Raw genomic sequence first — 22,156 nt, forward strand, 5'->3', positions numbered from 1 at the left:
AACCGGACGGCACAATAACACTTGTTGTTGAGCGACGTCTAACAGGAAAGACATTTATTTAGTAAATTTGTGGCACGCTGTGACGGGGTTCATATATACACATATACATACATACATACATACATACATACATACATACATACATACATACATACATACATACATACATACATACATACATACATACATACATACATACATACATACATACATACATACATACATACATACATACTGTGACGGGGTCCTTCTCCTCTCCCCTCCAAAGTCACACAAATGATGGCGTAGTCGGAAAAATGATCTTGGTGTTGTTTTATTTGCCGGCCATCCACGGTGCAGAGGTGACATCTCAATAACAAGTGACTTAAACAAACTAACAAATTAACAAAATACTACCTGGTCTATCATATGCGCTCCACAATAACGTCATATTGATAGACGACACTTACTGCGCGGCACTTCCCTAGTTACTCATCTTTAGCAACCTTTGTCTGGTGAAGCCCCGACACAGAGACAAACAGACTAACAGACACATACGGCACTTCCCTCAGTCACCTACGTTGCAACTGGTGCAGGGCAAGAACCCAGAACCTTGGGCACGCAGCCCTCATGACACCTGCACTCCTCCCCCTCCACAGGTGCCACACATAATTAATTAAAACAAGACTACACAGGTGCTACACATCAAATGGATTGCCGTTTCCTACACATATTATATAAAAACAACCTCCAATACCAATACCCTCATAACCCAATAAATAAATACATATACACAACCCAATAAATATATATATACACAACACAACAAATACATATATATACACAACACAACAAATAAATATATATACACAACACAACACAACAACAATAAATAAATATATGTATGAATGGATATATGAATGTATGTATAAATGCATGTATGCTTAGATTAATGGATATGTATGCATGTTTGATTATGTATGAATGTATATGATGAGTGAATGTTGTGTGTATGTGTGCGTGCGTGCTGCCCCGGCGTCAGTGACAGACCCACTCTGTCACACACGCATTATCTTGAGACGTTTTCGTTTTTACGGAAACCTTTTTTTAAATGAAAACGAAACGAAAAAGATGACATCTTTAGGTTCAAAGTTGAGGCTTGTGCACACTGAGGCCTTGTCCAGACTAAAACGATTTTGATCTTTTTCGTTTTTGACATTGTGTGCCTGTGAGCCTGTGTGTGTGCATGTGTGCATGCATGTGTGTGTGTGTGTGTGAGTGTCTGTCTGGCTGTTTATGTATGTTGAGGGGGTTGTTTGTTGTGGAGGAGGAAACATCAGAGATAAGGCCTTTGGGGGAAACTGAGCTTGACTCCAGGGAAAATAGAACTTCATAAACCAAGGTCTTCTCTTCTTTTCTCTCCTCTCTTCTCTTCTCTTCTCTTCTCTTCTCTTCTCTTCTCTTCTCTTCTCTTCTCTTCTCTTCTCTTCTCTTCTCTTCTCTTCTCTTCTCTTCTCTTCTCTTCTACTACCCTCTCATCTCCTTTCCTAATGTTAAATGTCGTCTTTTTTTTGTCAGTTGAGGGAGCACTCTTTTACAATTGAAATCGCATGTATTTTCCATTTTAGAATATCAGTGACTAAGGCCCCGTTTAGACGGAAAACGCTAGCAGGTGAATCCGCAAAAATATTTTTGCTGATGTGCCTTTCGTTTATACGGAAACGGCGTTTTTACGGGGTGAAACCGCAAAAAAGTGAGACTACCTTCCAGGGTGGAATTCCTAGAAACGCAAAAGCTTTGCGATCTCGTCTAAACTATCAAAACGTATAAATCTGTTAAAACGATGACGAAAGGGTTGTCACGGCTCTGGTCACGCGTACTGCTTACGTCACAGGTAGCAGGTATGCGCCAGTAGCCGAGACGTAAACAAAGCAAGTATGTCTGACTTATATCAACGGAGATCACCTGAAGGCTACATTGGCAGTACTTTTAACCCTTTCACTGCCACACGACAGAAGGTTACCCCTTTACTATCACACAACCGGCTGTCGTGTGGCAGTGAAAGGGTTAAATACACAAGAATCTGTCCCGCGGCGTGAGACCCGTGAGTGGACCCACTGTCTGTGAGTGACTCTGCTTTGGTGCAATCACATTCCCCATCCACAGTCTGCGAATCAGAGGCAGAGTAGGGCGGGTCTTCACAGCACGTCATGTGGCATATGCGCCAATCGTGTGACAGCGGGGCTCCGTCGTTACAGCGTCGTCTGCACGGAGAATTCCACTCCAAAACGCTCGTCTAAACGTAAAATTTAAAGTGAAACCGCAAGATGACTTTTGCGGTTTCTGTTCACAAAACGCTCGTCTAAACGGGGCCTAAATGAGTTTTGCTCGTTTGTTACACCCCCCCCCCCCCCTCCCCACACTAGCACCAGGACACACTCCTGTAACCCCCCCCCACACCAGAGCCAGGACACACTCCTGTAACCCCCCCCCACCACCAGAGCCAGGACACACTCCTGTAACCCCCCCCCCCCCCCCCACCAGAGCCAGGACACACTCCCCCCTCTCACAGTGAGCTGTGGTGTTCCACAAGGAAGCATACTAGGACCGCTACTGTTCCTAATTTATGCAAATGACATGTCGTCAGCTTGTGACTGCAACTTGTTCCTGTTTGCGGACGACTCAGCCCTGCTGGTCTCTGACAAGAACAAGTTACAGGTTGAAAAAACCCTCAGCTCGGAACTAGGCAGAATCTGCATATGGCTCGCTGATAACAAACTATCATTACACATGGGCAAAACAGAGTCCATTCTCTTCGGTTCAAATAACAAACTCAGCAAGACCGACGGCTTCTCAGTTACAGTGGGTGACAATATTGTCACAAGGAAAGATGAAATTACCTACCTGGGTTCCATCCTAGAGGCTAATCTCTCCTGTGACAAAATGGCATCCAATGTAATAAAAAAAAGTCAACCAACGAACTCGATTCTTGTACCGGATCTCCTCTCTGGTAAACAAGAATACCCTGAAGACTCTGGCAGGAGCACTCATTCAGGGGTACTACGACTATGCTTGCACCTCATGGTACCAAAGCACCTCAAAGGCGCTAAAAACAAAATTACAAACATCTCAAAACAAACTGGTCAGACTACTGCTTGACCTTACTCCTAGAACCCACCTCACCCCTGCCCACTTTGACAACCTAGGATGGCTTAGAGTAGATGACAGAGTACAGCAACTTGCAATGGGCCTGGTCTACAAGATACACTACACGACCAAGGTACCCATGTACATGGCAAAATACTTCCCAAAGGTCAGTGAATACCACGATCACAACACCAGAGGGAGCTCCACAAATCATGTTAAACCCAGATTCGGCTCAAATAAGGGACTAAACACGTTTCGCAATTATGCCACATCAATGTGGAACGCCCTACCCAAAGCTGTAAAGGAATGTGGATCACTACCCACTTTCAAAACCTCTCTCAAGAGACACCTACGGGAGACTGCAATTCAACACTGGCCCCTGTAAATGTCCTAACCCAACCCCCTCCAATGTACAGTCATTTACCTAGTATGGTTTTGTCAATAGTCCAATGTACAATTTTGTTTGTTTGTACAGAGTCTCCCCCCCCTCAATGTACAGTTTTGCTTGTTTATACAGTGTGCCCCCCCCCCCCCCAACCACCTCCAATGTAGGTTGCCCAGTGTGGTTGTCAGTATCCCAGTGTACCCAACCCCCCCCACCCAACCTCCTCCAATGTACAGTTTCTACGTCAAATGTATATACTCCCTTTTCTTGACTCCTTCTGTATCACAAACAGTACTGTATTTGCAAATCTGGTATGTCATAAATGTATAGATGTAGCAGTACTGACTATCTGTATGTCATGTATGTCATATATGTCCTGATGAATTGAAAATGGGGGACCCTGATGTAAACAAGACGAAAGTCTTTCTCTGGTCTGCATCCCCTTAACAATTGTGTGTATTGAGCTGTACTGTATTGTACCCATTCTGCAATCTGTTAATAAAGTTTTCAATCAATCAATCAATCAAACCCCCCCCCCCCCCCCCACCACCAGAGCCAGGACACACTCCTGTAACCCTCCCCCCACCATAGCCAGGACACACTCCTGTAACACCTCCATGCAGACCACTGTTTCCAGCTCTGGAACAATGGCCTCCTTTATTGCAACTGAAGACGAAAGGAGAGAGAAAGATCTCTGGTGTTTTTTTCCCTCCTCACAGGACCCCCCCCCCCCCCCCCCCCCCCCCCCCCCCCACTCCCCACCAGAGCTGTGCAGGTCAGACATGCAAGTCCACACTGTAGCGTCTGTGGTTCTGTTGTTGGCAAGGACAGAGGGGTCAGGCAGACAGAAGGACAGACAAGCACAACCAAAGGTCATTGCTCGGAGGCTTGGACTGAAGGGACAGACCAAGATTCATTATTTCCAAATGACTCTCTCAGCGTTGACTTATTATATACTCTGGGGAGTAACATCTATAAATGTGTCATGTAGATAATTGATAGGCCAAACCACATGACCGCCAGATCCAGTCACATTTCGGAAAAGTAAACAGGAAGTGAGTCATTACTTGTGAATGCACCGTCCGATCTCCGCCGAACTTGACATGTATGTTTGCCTTGCAATAGCGAGGAGGCCTGTGATGTTCTGAGTTATCTGGCCTCATGGTGGCGCTACACACACACACATACACACACACACACACACACACACACACACACACACAGACACACACACACACACAGACACACACACAGACACACACACACACACACACACACACACACACACACACACACACACACACACACGTACAAAAGGCCCTGTCTGCCTGGCTGGCTACTCTGTGCTAAGCTGTTGGTTTACACTGCAGATCAGAGCGGGCAGGTATACTGAACTCACCCATTCAATCAGTGACCTACTCTTTCTAACAGGGGGGGGCTTTCATGGTCCCCACACACCCCACTCTCTCTGCTAAACCAGCACTGTCTGCCAGGCTGCGCATGTGTGTGTGTGTGTGTGTGTGTGCTTATGTTTGCACACATGTGTGTGTGATGCTGCCATCGTGCAAACGCTTGTTAAATAGTTTTTCCTGTGTTTTCCTGGTCACTCCCATGCGTCTTCATAATTACATCCCTTTTCAGAGTGCCCCCCCCCCCCTCGCTGACGTCAGCTGCTCTTTCACTAGTGGCAGCAGGTATGAATGGTATTTGTGCAGCGGTGACCGTGCTACCACATGCTGTGTGGACAGAGTGCTGCTGGGACTGTGTGATAATGACACTGTTTACCTCTCTTTCATCTCTCTCTCTCTCTCTCTCTCTCTCTCTCTCTCTCTCTCTCTCTCTCTCTCTCTCTCTCTTTTTTTCTTTCTATTCCTCCATCTCTCTTTCATATTTCTCTCTCTATATCTATCTATCTATCTATCTATCTATCTATCTATCTATCTATCTATCTATCTATCTATCTATCTATCTATCTATCTATCTATCTATCTATCTATCTATCTATCTATCTATCTATCTATCTATATATCTATCTATCTATATATCTATCTATCTATCTATTGTCGTGGAATATATTATCATGTCCTTATAGATCTGTGTTGAGATATCATGTTATACAGCGTGACTTTCAGTGTGACCAGCTTGACTGGTTAATGTGTGTATGTCTCTTTAAGAAGACTCCGACATCTCCCCAGCCATAACTTCTTTGTTGTTGCTTCCAGTGACTGAGAACCATTTTTGTTTACCTTCATCATCATATCTGATATTATGTTATGTCTGACAACTGTGTATTTAACATACGTGTGAACAGCGCTCTCGGTCAGTCTATGGCCAGACGCTAATGTGTTAACATATTGTCTCTGACTATAAACTGTCCTTTCATTTGTGGCCACGGTGAAATAAACTTTATTATTATTATTAATAATGATTTGTAAACGGCTCATCGTTTAGTCCTTTAATATTTCCCATTACAGATGGCGACGAGGATCTATCTATCTCTCTCCTCTTTCTATCTATCTCTCTCCTCTTTCTCTCTTCCTCCCTCTCTCTTTCATATTTCTCTCTCTCCTTCTCTTTCTCTCTTCCTCCCTCTCTCCTTCATATTTCTCTACCCCCCCTCTCTCCCTCTTCTCAAGTTGCAAACCATTCAGCTTGTGAATTATGTCCACAGCATCGCAGGCAGTGAGTGAGCCTGAGGATGGGAATGGCTAACCATGGATGGAAGTTTTGCACATTCTTTGGGACCTGTTAGCTAAAGTAAACAGAAAAGCAGCAAACGTTGTATCACGTAACATTTAGTAACGTGATAACAAAGTAACATTTGACCACCAAGCAGCTGATTCCACACCAATCACATGGAAAGTAAACATAGTTTACTAGAAGCATAGGAGTAAACACAGGGAGAGTGCTCATCTTCTTCCCTAAATCAAATTTTTTTTTATATAATACTTAATGGGATTTCAGCACCCAGTGTCGAATCTTGAGAGCGCGGTCTAACTTGACATAATATCTCAAGGCAAATCCAGAAAGTCAACTATGTTACCAACTAAACATAAAGTAAAACCTGGGCAAATCAAAGTTGTTAGCCACATCCTTGGCAGCGAATGCAATCAGACAGACAGGAGATTTGTACTTCAGCAGTTACGTAAATTGCAACTTGTCTTGCAGTGTTTTGCGACCGGATGTGATGCCTATCCAGGGATCCTGGATTTGATAGCCTCACTGATTTCTTAGAATAATTTTTACATACGTATCTTAGATTTTATTTATTTAGGGAAGGCTTACGTTACCATATGCACAGCATACAATGAAAGCATAACTTTCTTCTGAGATAAATTGGTCCAAGGATATTTTCTTTCTAAAATTAAATGGCAAACATTTTAACAACAATAACATAAACAAGAATAAAGACATGGAAAGAAAAGAAATAACAACAAAGAGAACCATCAAAAGAAAAAAACAAACAGCTGTTTGTGGGACATCCAGCATCTCTTTTAAGTTTTCCACAAATGGATTCCAGATTTTCCTCATACTTATCAGAGGATCCCTGCACTGTGAGTCTCAGTCTCTGCAAGTTAAAGATCACCTCTCTTAGCCTCTGAGTCCAGCTAGTTTAAGATGCTGCATCACCTCTCTTAGCCTCTGAGTCCAGCTAGTTTAAGATGATTCATTATGAATTGAAAATGGGGGACCCTGATGTAAACAAGACAAACGTCTTTCTCTGGTCTGCATCCCCTTAACAATTGTGTGTATTGAGCCGTACTGTATTGTACCCATTCTGCAATCTGTTAAATAAAGTTTTCATTCATTCATTCATTCATTCATTCATTCATTCATTCATTCATTCATTCATTCATTCATTCATTCATTCATTCATTCATTCATTCATTCATTCATTCATTCATTCATGCTGCATCACCTCTCTTAGACACTGAGTCCAGCTAGTTTAAGATGCTGCATCACCTCTCTTAGCCTCTGAGTCCAGCTAGTTTAAGATGCTGCATCACCTCTTAACCACTGAGTCCAGCTAGTTTAAGATGCTGCATCATCACCTCTTAACCTCTGAGTCCAGCTAGTTTAAGATGCTGCATCATCACCTCTCTTAGCCTCTGAGTCCAGCTAGTTTAAGATGCTGCATCATCACCTCTTAACCTCTGAGTCCAGCTAGTTTAAGATGCTGCATCATCACCTCTTAGCCTCTGAGTCCAGCTAGTTTAAGATGCTGCATCATCACCTCTTAGACACTGAGTCCAGCTAGTTTAAGATGCTGCATCATCACCTCTCTTAGACACTGAGTCCAGCTAGTTTAAGATGCTGCATCATCACCTCTTAGACACTGAGTCCAGCTAGTTTAAGATGCTGCATCATCACCTCTTAGACACTGAGTCCAGCTAGTTTAAGATGCTGCATCATCACCTCTTAGACACTGAGTCCAGCTAGTTTAAGATGCTGCATCATCACCTCTTAGACACTGAGTCCAGCTAGTTTAAGATGCTGCATCATCACCTCTTAGACACTGAGTCCAGCTAGTTTAAGATGCTGCATCACCTCTTAACCACTGAGTCCAGCTAGTTTAAGATGCTGCATCATCACCTCTTAGACACTGAGTCCAGCTAGTTTAAGATGCTGCATCATCACCTCTTAGACACTGAGTCCAGCTAGTTTAAGATGCTGCATCATCACCTCTTAGACACTGAGTCCAGCTAGTTTAAGATGCTGCATCATCACCTCTTAGACACTGAGTCCAGCTAGTTTAAGATGCTGCATCACCTCTTAGACACTGAGTCCAGCTAGTTTAAGATGCTGCATCATCACCTCTCTTAGACACTGAGTCCAGCTAGTTTAAGATGCTGCATCACCTCTTAACCACTGAGTCCAGCTAGTTTAAGATGCTGCATCATCACCTCTTAACCTCTGAGTCCAGCTAGTTTAAGATGCTGCATCATCACCTCTTAGACACTGAGTCCAGCTAGTTTAAGATGCTGCATCATCACCTCTTAGACACTGAGTCCAGCTAGTTTAAGATGCTGCATCATCACCTCTCTTAGACACTGAGTCCAGCTAGTTTAAGATGCTGCATCATCACCTCTTAGACACTGAGTCCAGCTAGTTTAAGATGCTGCATCATCACCTCTTAGACACTGAGTCCAGCTAGTTTAAGATGCTGCATCACCTCTTAACCACTGAGTCCAGCTAGTTTAAGATGCTGCATCACCTCTCTTAGACACTGAGTCCAGCTAGTTTAAGATGCTGCATCACCTCTCTTAGACACTGAGTCCAGCTAGTTTAAGATGCTGCATCATCACCTCTCTTAGACACTGAGTCCAGCTAGTTTAAGATGCTGCATCATCACCTCTCTTAGACACTGAGTCCAGCTAGTTTAAGATGCTGCATCATCACCTCTTAACCACTGAGTCCAGCTAGTTTAAGATGCTGCATCACCTCTCTCTGAGTCCAGCTAGTTTAAGATGCTGCATCATCACCTCTCTTAGACACTGAGTCCAGCTAGTTTAAGATGCTGCATCACCTCTTAACCACTGAGTCCAGCTAGTTTAAGATGCTGCATCACCTCTCTTAGCCTCTGAGTCCAGCTAGTTTAAGATGCTGCATCACCTCTTTAGGAGTTTAGTTCCAGAGAGATTCTCATTGTTTTCAAGTTTCTTTAATAGTTGTCATACAGAAGTACAGAATACTTTTATACAAAATGCTTCTTTCTGTTACGCTCCCCTCTCCCCTCTCTTTCTGTTTTCCCCTCTTATGCCAAAAATAGCTAACATAGGTCTGGCTGAATGACCATTTTGAAGACATCTGACAGTGTTTTGAAGACCGAACGCCAGAAGGTGGACAGATTAGGACACTGCCAAAATTAGATGTGCTAGATATGCTGTGCTAGATATGCTGGAGAAAGACTGCCATCTGTTACATGTGGGATCTACATTTGGGAACATTTTAGAGAGTTCGATCTTTGAAAATAATGCAGGCGATGCAGAACCTTAACGTGAATAAGGGCACGTCGGGGCACAGATTGAGGCCATGTGCACCCCTTCTAGAGCCTCTCCCCATTCCCCCACCACCAAAGCCACCCCTAAACCCCCCTCCCCCTCATATAATCTGCAGCAAAGGTATAAGATATCGCGCCCCTTCTTGTGGGCTCAAAGGAAAACAGAGATTCCATGAGCGACTCATCCAGTAAGCTGGGAACGGAGGGAGTATTTAATATAACTGTGAATTTGGAGGGATTTGAAGGAGTGGGACTGGTCAATTTAATTTATTTAGCAGCTGCTCAAATGTGGGCAATACTTTATCTATCAAAATTTTCCCAAGGGGATTGGTAAAGGAATATCTTATCTTATCTTATCGTATCGTATCTATATAATGGGCCTTCATATTAACTATTTATTTTCCATATATTGAAAGATTTGTCTAAAACAGGGGGAGAAGAGATGGCTGGGATGAACACGGGTAAGCAGAGAGGCCCTTTTTCCCATCAATGTGATTATTCCTAACATAATATAACTAGGGACGTTAGAGAAAACAAAGAAGCATTCAGAGACATGAAATTAAATGTAATTTGTACCCAACTTGAATTTTGCGTATCCTTATCAAAACTAGCCCAGAACGTTACACGCCCCAATAATATACCCATGTGCTATTCCCATTCCCCCGACTGGGGAAATAAGCTTTTCCTGATTCTAGGTCTCTTCTCTTCCCAAATGAAACTAGAAATTATTTTATCAAAGGATTTATGTAATAATATATAGGAATTTTGGAAGAATATACATTTTCACTGCATTTATTTTGCCTGCCAAAGAGACGGGGAGATGGGACAACCTATCAAGGGTCACAGATAATGTGCTCATAAAATGATTTAAAATCAGCTTTAAACAAATTGCCAATGCTCCTTGTTACCACACCCAGCTATTTCCATTGCTATTCCATTGCTAATGTGAGTATGCACGTTTTCGGGGGCAGTCTTGTTGATTAGGAACAATTCACGTTTTGATAAATTCAACTGCTATCTTGTCCCCCCCCCCCCCGTTGAAGGAGATCTTTTTTTTTAATCCTCTTTTTCTCCGCCTGATTTTTTTTTTATATCAATTTTTTTTATTATTATTCACATGAAACAAGACAACACATTAACACAATCACAATACATAGAACTTCACAAGAAAATAACAAAAACAATAATAATACAGAATAACAATTTATACAGACAAAGAGAAAAGAAAACAGAGTTCAACCTTCTAAATTTTAAATCCAAGGGGTACTATCTAATAAATGGTCTTTCCCAGTGTTCAGCCCCGATTCCCGGCCGTGTGACCCTATATTAATAAAACGTTCATCTCTAATTCACCACAAGGACCACTTTTTGAGAACACAACCCGAAAACAGAGCAATGAACCTTCATGAAAAAACAAAAACCTGTAGAGGTGTTCCATAGACTCACAGAGACCGTGTAAAAGTGACCAAACAGTGAAGAAATAGTTAAATAGCTGCCCCCCCATAAAATCCCCAGCTAAACTCAAGAAGACAAGACAAAAGACAAGACAGACAAGACATTTCCTCCTCCCCCTCCCACGAGACCCCCGGACTCACCCGAACACGCACCTCAACCCCGCTCAGCCGCACACGGCGGTCCTGACCTTTTCGGCTGCTGCAAACCACAGGTCAATACCTGCCTGTCCCACCCCAATCACCCGCGCCGTGGATATCTCAAGATAAATCACATCCAATAGTGTTAGGGACCAGTTAATCACTGTGAGCTTCTCAGGCTCCTTCCATCTCATTGCTATTAGCTTCTTCGCTGCTGTGACACCCGCTAGGACAACCCTTTTTAGTTGAACGGACGCAGGTAGTGTCGTTATATCGTTCAGGAGTAGCGTAACAGCTGTGAATGGGATAGTTAAGCCACACAGATCTGAAAGTTTGTCCGTTATTGACCTCCAGAAGCGGGCCACTGGTGGGCAATCCCAATACATATGCATATAAGTGCCAGCGGCCCTTTGAGAGCACAAAGTGCACCGAGAGTCAGATACCAGTCCCATAGCAAATAGCTTCCTAGGTGTAAGATAGGTCCTACTGTATGAATATAATTAAAATTAATCTGCTGGTGATTGGGGTTGCGGGAAAACAATGCCACATTTGCCCAAACATCATCCCAGTCAAACTCGGGGTCCAACTCCGGGATATCCACACGCCAGATTGTATCTAATGACAAATTTGTATACGTGGATTGAATTAAGAGCGTATAAAAATCTGAGACAAACCCTCTGGAGGTCGTCCTGTCCACTATGAGCCTGAGGAAGGGGTGTGGTTGCAAAGCTTGAGCCCACGGCACGCCATGCGCCCTCAGCGCTGACCTTAGTTGAAGGTAAAGAAAGAAAGACTCGCCGGGAAGATCATAAAATTCTCTTAAGTCCTGAAACGCCCGAAGGCCGTTCTTATCATAAATATCCTCCAGAGTATGAACTCCCCTCCTTTTCCATTGAGGAATACTAACCGGCTTATGCCCAACAAGTAGTTGCTGATTATAAAAAATTGGAGAGTCCAGGTGCCATGGGCATTTAACCCCACACGACTTCTGTACATTACGCCACGTTTGGATCACGTGAGTTATGATCGGTCCATACCTCAGTCGGCATTTCGAAATAGGGACAGTGGAGTACACTACATCCTGCAATCTTAGCGGTGAAACCGCCGCTGCTTCTAAGGTGCGCCAAGATACAGCCTCAACAGGGTCTAGCCAGCACATCAGAGGTCTCAGTGAAAAGGACCAGAAATAAAGCTTAAAATCAGGGATTGCGAGGCCCCCATCTTGTTTTCTACGTTGAGTAGTAGCCCTTTTGATTCTCGGGCGTTTGTTATTCCAGATAAACTTAGATACCATCGATTGTACCTTGCGCCAGTGGTCTATTGGAGGGGGCAGGGGGAGCATTGAGCTAACAAAATGTATCCTAGGCAGGACGTTCATTTTGATTATGGAAGCCCGGGCCTGTAAGGAGTTAGGAAGGGACGACCACCTGTCTAGATCCTGGCGTATTTTATCATAAGTACCCGTGAAGTTGTACTTAGTAGTTTGATTCAGCGTGGGGAATATCTCTATGCCCAAGTATTTAAAATGTTCCACTATGGGGATATCAGCTGGTAGTCGCACCGCCTTGGCCAGCTCATTAAGAGGTAGGCAGGCTTATTTGTTCCAGTTAATCTTAAAGCCTGACATTTTACCAAAGTCGTCGATTATTCCCAGTAATTTCGTGGCCGACCGGGAGGGGTCGTCCATAAAAATCAGTAGGTCATCCGCATAGAGAGCAATTTTGTGTGGAGTATTATTGACCATTATGGGGACGATGTCCTCCGATTGCCTAATAAATTGGGCCAATGATTCGAGGGAAAGCGCGAACAGTCCTGGGCTCAGAGGACAACCCTGTCTAGAAGATCTGGAGACTGGAAAAAGTGTGGAACAGTTTTTGCCTGTCAGTATCATCGCAGACGGCGAGGCATACAGGACTTTAATCATATGAATAAAACTCTTTCCAAGACCCATAACCTCAAGTACCTTCCACAGGTATGACCACTCAAGTCTGTCAAACGCCTTCATGGCATCCAAAGACAGAACTGTGGACGGAGCTGTATTGTCTTTACTGTTATCGACTACATGCAACAGCCTCCTAAGATTATCTGCAGCCAGGCGCCCCGGGATAAAACCAGTTTGATCGCAGTGTACCAATACTAGGGGTGGACGGTATAAACGGTATACGGTATAAACGGTATGAATTTGCTCTACGGTATGGATTTTGACTATACCGTATAACCGGTAGTGCAGCTCTAAAATAGCAATGACGTCATGTAACCACAGCGCGACTATTTCACTCGCATTTGCCCCTAAAAATAGATAGAATTAGTCATAGATAATAGATATGTGCGAACTGGAAAAAGTTATTTAGGAGGCTTCGCGCAGTGGGCGTGCCAGCCCCTCCCGCACGCATGTAAACACGGGTCTACTAGTAGTCTAGTGGGACGGGACGTCTCCCTGAGCTAACGTTAGCTTAGCTACCGTTACAAAATGACCCAGTCAACTATTCACTTTTAGTTTAATACATGATGAGGCATTGTCTAACCGAACGGTATCTAGTCGGCCAGCTACCGATAGCTCCTGACATCAACAAACGCTCCATCAAGTCTAGTAGAGAGTAGACGTGTATGATAGCTCCGTTAGCCGTTAGCTCACGTTAACGCAAGTTAAGTTAGTTCACCGTTCAAAACGAAATGTCCCATTGAACTAAATAATTCACTGAGGCGTTGTATTAACGTTATATATCCGGCTAGCAGTAGCTACAGATAGCTCCTGATATCAATGTCTTATAACACTGATTCGATGCGTATTCGAGCTGAGGGCTTGCTAACGTTATAGTACCAATACAATAGGGTCCAGGTGCAGCGCCGGAGAATCCTGGCCGTAGCTCTGCTCGAGGCTACTCGAGTATAGGTCCAGGTGCAGCTCCGGAGAATCCTGGCCGTAGAGTACACACAGACAGTGGAGCTTGTTGCGTGGTGGCGATGTCTCGCAGATAATACAAGTACAAGTCTAATTATATAATATATATATTTTATAAAAAAAAATAAAAAAATTATATAAAATAAAAAATTTTTTTTATCAAAAACGATGATACCGTGATATATACCGTTACCGTCTATGCTTCAAATTATACCGTGATATAAATTTTAGACCATACCGTCCACCCCTAACCAATACCGTCATAAATCTCTGCAGGCGGCGGGCCAGCACCTTGGCAAACACTTTTAAATCGGCCCCGAGAAGACTCAAGGGCCTATAGCTACCACAATCATTGGGATCTTTGTCCTTCTTGAGAAGTAAAGAAATCAATGCCATGTTGACATCTCTTGAGAACTCCCCTTGTTCGATAGCGTAATTGATCATATCGAGCATCAATGGACCCAGTTGGTCCCAGAAAGCTAAATACACCTCGGGTGGAATACCATCCCAGCCTGGTGCCTTACCCCTCTGCATTTCAGCAATCGTCTCCCTTAGTTCCATCAGAGTGATCGGTTAACCCCAGTTCCTTGGCCTCTTCCTCAGAAATGTGGGGTATCTCAAGCCCGCCCATGAACGATTCAAATTTAGAGTCGTCGAGATTAACCTCTGAGCTATATAACTGTGAGTAAAACTCTTTAAAAGTGTCGTTGATCTTTTTCGAATCAGTAGTGACTGTACCCTGTCTCGTCTTGATCGAGGGGATATCCGAGAAATGATAATTCGAGCGTATTTTCATTGCCAATAGATGGCTAGGCCTGGAGCCGTGAAAGTAGTAATTTTGTCTTGTCCTATGTATCAAGAACTCAGACTGTTGTTTAAGTATGGAGTTTATTTCTTTCTTGACTATCTTACGTTGTGTGTTTAGTCGTTCACTATAGTTAGTTTGCAAGGATGCGTATAGGTCCGCATATAATGTTTCCAGTCCTTCTAGCTTTTTTGACCGGGATTTACGCAAATTCTCCACTTGCACAACCTGAAAGTAGGCACTTCCGGCTGACTTCCGGTTGCCAATGGTACTTCCTGTCCCATCCAAATACATTGGTTTTAGCTACTTTTCTCCCCTTATTTAAACAACTTTGTCGTCACAGAGAGGCAATGAAACGTTTGTATTATTATAGTATAGAATGTATTTAATAAGCAAACGTTTGTCAGCAGGGTTTTTGGGCTGTATTTCATGTAAAAACGTTTACTGTTAGTTTCCTTGCTCAGCCAGCATTAGCCTTCATTAGCTAACAGAAGCTAGTGGTTAAACAGGCTGGATTAGCTTTGAGCTAACTATCTTTCCCGACCCATGTATTCATTCCATTCTAAACATAACGTTAGTTTACAAAACATGACCTGTCTATATAACGTTGAGGAACAAATTATAAGTGTGTGGGTGTGTGTTTTGGTGAACATTGGACTGCAAACAGAAAATGCATCACAGTTACAGACAGTAGCTACTGTTAGCTGCACTCAGGCTGGCTGCACTCAGGCTGGCTGCACTCAGGCGGCGCGATCAGCCTGTTGGACAGGGAATGAAGATCTCCAGCGAACACTTCATTGCCTCGGATTATGTTGTTGGGGGTGGAAGGTTTGTCCAGAAGACCACTAATCAGCTGAAGCCTGATGCGGTTCCCTCGGTCTCCGACAGACAGACCGGCGCAGGCTCCCGGGAGCGATGGCTAGCTAGTTAGCACCAGCCGGGGACCGGCGTCAGCTGCCGGGAGCGATGGCTCCTCTGTGCCCCTCTGTGCCTGAACCTCCGGTGTGAAGTCCTCGAAAATGGCCACTTTGTGATTGCCGAGACCCAGATCCCCTCTTCTGGCCCGGGCCGACCGCATGATGAGTTCTCTCTGCTGTAGCCTGTTTAGCTTGACAATGATGGGCCTCGGCTCCTTGCTCACACCAGGACTGGTCTTGCCCGCTCTATAGGCCGACTCACATATGGGCGGATCGGGAAGGACATCCTCCCCCAGTATTCTCTGCAGCAGCTCCGGCATTTTCTCCGAGAGACGTCCTCCCTCACTGCCCTCCGGTACACCGACAATCCTGATGTTGTATCGTCTCTCCCTGGACTGCATTTCCATAATTACCGACTGTAGTTTGGCGACGTCAGCCTGCCCAGCCAGCAGGGAGGTCTCCAGACCCGCCACCTTCTCGCCTTGTCGAGAGGCCTCAGCCGTTAGCGAGGCTAGTTCGTTAGCGTTAGCTGCGGCGTCAGCGTGTAGCGACTCCATCTTTTCTCTCAACGGGCCTACCGCCAGCCTAATTTCCTCCGACATTGCCCGATGAAAGGTATCAAAAAGTTCCGCCTGCGCTTTCATTTGTGCATCAGCGAAGTGTACCTCAATTTCACTTATTTCAGGCGAAAGCGAGGACGGGCTCAGTGCCATTTTGTCGGCTGAAGTGATCATGGCTCTGGTTCCCTTCGTGAAAAGTTGAAAAAAGGTTGATGAAAGTAGTAGATGCTCGACCACTCAACAAAAAGACCAATAACAAATAAAAATAAAATAAAGACTAGTGGGGTGACAGTGTTTTCCGCACGATAGTAGGGAGCTCCCGTGAAACACGTCTTACCCCATGAACGCCTGGCTCCGCCCCTCCGCCTGATTTTTCTATGCTTTTTCTCCCCATCCCAATTTTAGTCGTTATGCCAATTCCCCCCCTCCCCTAGTTTCAAGTTTCAAGTTTCTTTAATAGTTGTCATACAGAAGTACAGAATACTTTTATACAAAATGCTTCTTACTGTTACGCTCCAGAGACTGTGCAAGACAAGATAAGTATGAAATAAAATAACATAGTAAAATTAGAAGTAAAAAAAATGAGGTCACAGTGTTCAGTTTAGACATATGTACAATGGTCGTTGTGCGCATGTTCCCCCTACTGGTCGGTACAAGGGAACCCTGAAGTCTACCACATGCTTACTCCGACACATGCAGAGACAGCCAGCGGCTCTCTTTTCACCTGGCAGCGAGGACTCTCATTGGTGAAGTGTAACACGTGGGAGGTCACGCTGCCTTCACCACTTCCTGCCTTTCGCTGAGCAGGCGCCCAGACCTGACCTGTAGGTGTTGCTGTCCACAATGCCAGATTACCACCCACGACTTCCCTCCCGCTAACTCAGCCAAACGAGTTAGTATGACGATCGGGCCAAGCCGCAGGCAATGCTGACTCCGGGAGTCGAGACCGCAGCCTCTTGCATTGGTGACGAGCGCAATCTCTGCTACGCCACCCGACCGCCCCCGTTGAAGGAGATCTGAGGGAGTTGGTCATCACTGAGGCGAGAGGGGACCGATACAACAACTTCACCTGTGCGGGTGAAGGCGACCGTGGCTCAGGAGGTGGAGTGGTCATCTGGTAATCAGTCGGTTCTCGGTTAGATTCCGGCTCCTCCTGGCATGCTGCTATGACACCCGAATTTCCCCAAGGGGATCAATAAAGGATTATCTTTAACAGCAAAAAGAACGTCCCATTCAACTCGGTCAGAAGGCCTTCTCAGCATCCAGAGGAACAACAACCTCTGCCTACCTCTGCCTCTTGATTGATTGATTGAACATTTTATTAACAGATTGCAGAATGGGTACAGTACAGTACGGCTCAATACACACAATTGTTAAAGGGGAACTATTTTACTATTTCTTTCACTATTTGGGCACTTTTACACAATTCCTGTGAGTCTATGGAACACCTCTGTAATATATATATTTTTTTTATTCATTGTTTTGTATTTCTAATCAAGTCCTCAAAAACAGCATTTTTCTACCTCAAGATTTCGAGCTGTTTTGAGCCTGGGCTCCTAAACCACTGCGCCGGGCCTGCTGAGCGTCGTGTTCGCCTGAACATTAACATGCAGCAGCGACTATATGACATCACATATAGGGCACATTTTCAAACGACTCAGTTCAGTGAGGGTGAATATTGTGAGAGGAGAATTGGAAGAATGCACCAATATGAGAATTTTGAGACATAGATCATATTAATATAAGTTCACATAGCTAGGAAACAATGCTAAACACTCAAAAAGGCCATTTATAAGATAGTTCCCCTTTAAGGGGATGCAGACCAGAGAAATATCTTCGTCTTGTTTACATCAGGGTCCCCCATTTTCAATTCATCATAACATATATGACATACATGACATACAGATAGACAGTACTGCTACATCTATATACATTTATGACATACCAGATTTACAAATACAGTACTGTTTGTGATACAAAAAGAGTAAAAAAGAGAGTATATACATTTGACGAAGAAACTGTACATTGGAGGAGGTTAGGTAGGTGGGGTGGAGGAGGGGGTGGGTAGGTGGGGTGGGGTGTGGGTTAGGGGAACTGTACATTGGAGGTGGTTGGGTGGGTAATAATAATAATAATAATAATAATAATAATAATAATACATCAGACTTATAAATACATAGTGCTTTTCATGGTGGGATTATATTAAAACAAATAAAAACAACACTCTTTAATAATGACAAAATGGTTAAAATAGATACTTAAAATAGATTTGTGTCAACAAGGGAGAATAACAAATACAGTACTGTTTGTGATACAAAAAGTGTCCAGAAAAAGAGTGTATATACATTTGACGTAGAAACTGTACATTGGAGGAGGTTGGGTAGGTGGGGTGGGGTTGGGTGGGTGGGTGGGGGGGGGGGGAGGGGGGGGGCTGTACATTGGAGGTGGGGGGGGGGGGGGTTGGGTGGGGGGGGGGGGACACTGTACACTGTACATTGGAATACTGACAAAGCAATACTTGGTCATTTACTGTACAACTGGGCTAGGACATTTGTAGGGGCCAGTTTCGAAATGCAGTCTCCCGTAGGTGTTCTTTGAGAGTGTTTTTGAAAGTGGGTAGTGATTCACATTCCTTTACGGCTTTGGGTAGGGCGTTCCACATTGATGTGGCATAATTGCGAAACGTGTTTAGTCCCTTGTTTGAGCCGAATCTGGGTTTAACATGATTTGTGGAGCTCCCTCTGGTGTTGTGATCGTGGTATTCACTGACCTTTGGGAAGTATTTTGACATGTACATGGGTACCTTGGTCGTGTAGTGTATCTTGTAGACCAGGCCCATTGCAAGTTGCTGTACTCTGTCGTCTACTCTAAGCCATCCTAGGTTGTCAAAGTGGGCAGGGGTGAGGTGGGTTCTAGGAGTCAGGTCAAGCAGTAGTCTGACTAGTTTGTTTTGAGATGTTTGTAATTTGGTTTTTAGTGCCTTTGACTTGAGGTCATACTGGCCAGCAGCGTAACTAGCGTAACTATGTGTCTTAATAGATTAACCAGAAGTTGAGAGGAGTTGTTGTGTCATCAATGCTGCTACTGGTGGTCTCGTCTGATCGGGATTACACTTCACTTGGAAAATAATTTCCACAACAAACTCCCGCCAAACTCTCCGGGTTGGGATAAACTCCTCCATAAACTCAGTGGGACTAGTCCCCTCCGGGACACAGATAAACCTCAAGTTCTGCTGTCTGCTCCTGCTTTAAAGATCAAAGCATTTCTCCCCTCCCTCCCCAACTCTTTTGTCCTTGACCTGTCAATCTGCTCCAATTGTTGTCTTTGACAGCCATCACTGATAGAGTGTCTGGTCAGTAACATGGGTCTCCCAGTCCCTCCGCTCTGCTGTAAACAGAAAATAAATGTTCTGGTATCCCTTCCCACTTTATTCAATCAGGAGAGAGAGATAGATATTTTAACTTATTTCAAGAAATCCTGCCAAGCCACATTATCTTACTGCACTGGTAGATTATTTTACTTGTTTAACTAGTTTCTTTTCATTTAAAATGTTTGTTAGACCATAGTTCTTACAGTGTGGAGTTTTCTCTCCTGATTGCATAAAGTGGGAATGGGACACCAGAACATTTATTTTCTGTTTACTGCAGAGCGGAGGGACTGGGAGACCCATGTTACTGACCAAACACTCTATATCAGTGATGGCTGATGTAGATCTATTATTTTAACATGTACTGTACAGTAGACCACTTATTTTAACAAAAATAAAATACCACTTACAGGACCTTTAATCACGTGGGTTTGACCGTGGATTTCTCGGTGCAGGCCTTCCAAACGTATTGTTTCTGAACGTACAGGTCTAATTTCTCGTCTCAGCTCCGTGCGGAGGATGGAGATCTCCGCCCCTAAATGTCTTTCTTGATGTCTTCACGGGTGAATCTGGGTTTCCGCACAGAGAGATTCAATTTTTTTTATCCACTTTTTTCTCCTCTTTAAAAATGTTTATCCCATCCCAATTTCGCTGTGCCAATTCTCCCCTCCCCTGTCTTGAACGTTGCTCGCATATGCCCCCCACTGGCCGGTTGTAGGGAGGATAGAAGCCTTGCATCACATGTCCCCTCCGATACATGTGGAGGCAGCCTGTCACATCTTTTCACCTGCCAGCGCGGACTCTCATTGGCGAGGTGTAACGTGTGGGAGGCTCACACTACCCCCGCCATGTTCCTGTCTCTGCTGTGCAGGCGTCCTCCAACCGACCTGTAGAAGTCGCTGTCCACAACATCCAGATTACCACCCATCGACTTTAGGGATGCCCCGATCACGTTTTTTGCCACCGATACCGATCACCGATCATCTATCAGCGATACACTGCCGATACCGATCGTTTTTGGTTTTATAAAAAGAAAAAAATATTTATATATATATTTTTTTATATATTATATAATTATACTCTGCTTTGGTCAAATCACATTCAGCATGCCCTCAGCTAGCCCCTTTCGTTACTGCGATGCAAGCCAGGGGCTCGAATACGCATCGAATCAATGTTATAAGACATTGATATCAGGAGCTATCTGTAGCTACTACTAGCCGGCTAGATAACGTTAAAACAACGCCTCAGTGAACTATTTAGTTTACTGGGACATTTCATTTAAACAGTGAGCTAACGTGAGCTAACGTTAGCTACCTACAGGGTGTCCGCGGGACCTTAAAAAGTCTTAAAAAGTCTTAAATTCAACTATCAACTATTAAGGCCTTAATTTGTCTTAAAATGTCTTAAATCCGACTTTCGGAGGTCTTAAAAACATGCCATGTCATCTTATGTTTCATTGTGAAATCTGGGGGGAAACTATTATTAACGGGAGATAAAGTCAGGCTTTTTTTTCTCTTTCACGCAAACGGTACGCAGTGGGGCGGAACCAATTTATGGTCCTTAATGTGTGTCGCCGTCGGGAGCTATTTCAGAACACCGGAGCATAGGTAACACGTTATTCAAGCCGTAGCGATAACGCTGACGTTTAGTTTAGTTTAATTGATTTGTATTTATTTGCACTCGTTAATTTAACATGGGAAAGTGCAAATTTAATGAGAACTGGCTCGAAAACCCTCTGTTTGCACCGTGGTTGGAAAGTACGAGGCCCGCTGCAAACTCTGCAAAAAGGATTTTAAACTGGGAACGATGGGAATAAAAGCAGTCGAGTCACACATGCACAGCGCTAAGCATGTTACATCTGCAAAAACCCGCCTGCAGACAACTTCAATATCAAATTTCTTTTCGACGCCGTCCACATCAACTGCTCAGGGACAGGTAGGTCTACCACCAATTACATCTGCACCTGTCCGGGTAACGTTCGGCTCCACGCCAACCCTTGAAGCTGAGGTACTGTGGGTTCTAAATACGGTCGCAAAGCATCAGTCCTACAATGGAAATGAGGGACTAGGAGAGGTGTTTCAAGCGATGTTCCCTGACTCTGTTAGGATCTATGCGTAACAGTACTGTATATTTGCATATCATGTATGTCACAAATGTAACGGTAATATATACCTGTATGTCATGTATATCCCTATGCCATAAATGTCATGTATGTTGTCCATGTCCATAAATGTCACTATGAATTGAAAATGGGGGACCCTGATGTAAACAAGACAAACGTCTTTCTCTGGTCTGCATCCCCTTATTATTGTGTGTATTGAGCTGTACTGCATTGTACCCATTCTGAAATCTGTTAAATAAAGTATTCATTCAACCAAACCACAAAAACAAAACAACTGGATGAATGAAAACTTTATTTAACAGATTGCAGAATGTGTACAATACAGTACAGCTCAATACACACAATAATAAGGGAATGCAGACCAGAGAAAGTCGTTTGT

Source organism: Notolepis coatsorum (assembly GCF_963971535.1).
Source record: "Notolepis coatsorum genome assembly, chromosome: 1".
Classification (NCBI taxonomy): Eukaryota; Metazoa; Chordata; class Actinopteri; order Aulopiformes; family Paralepididae; genus Notolepis; species Notolepis coatsorum.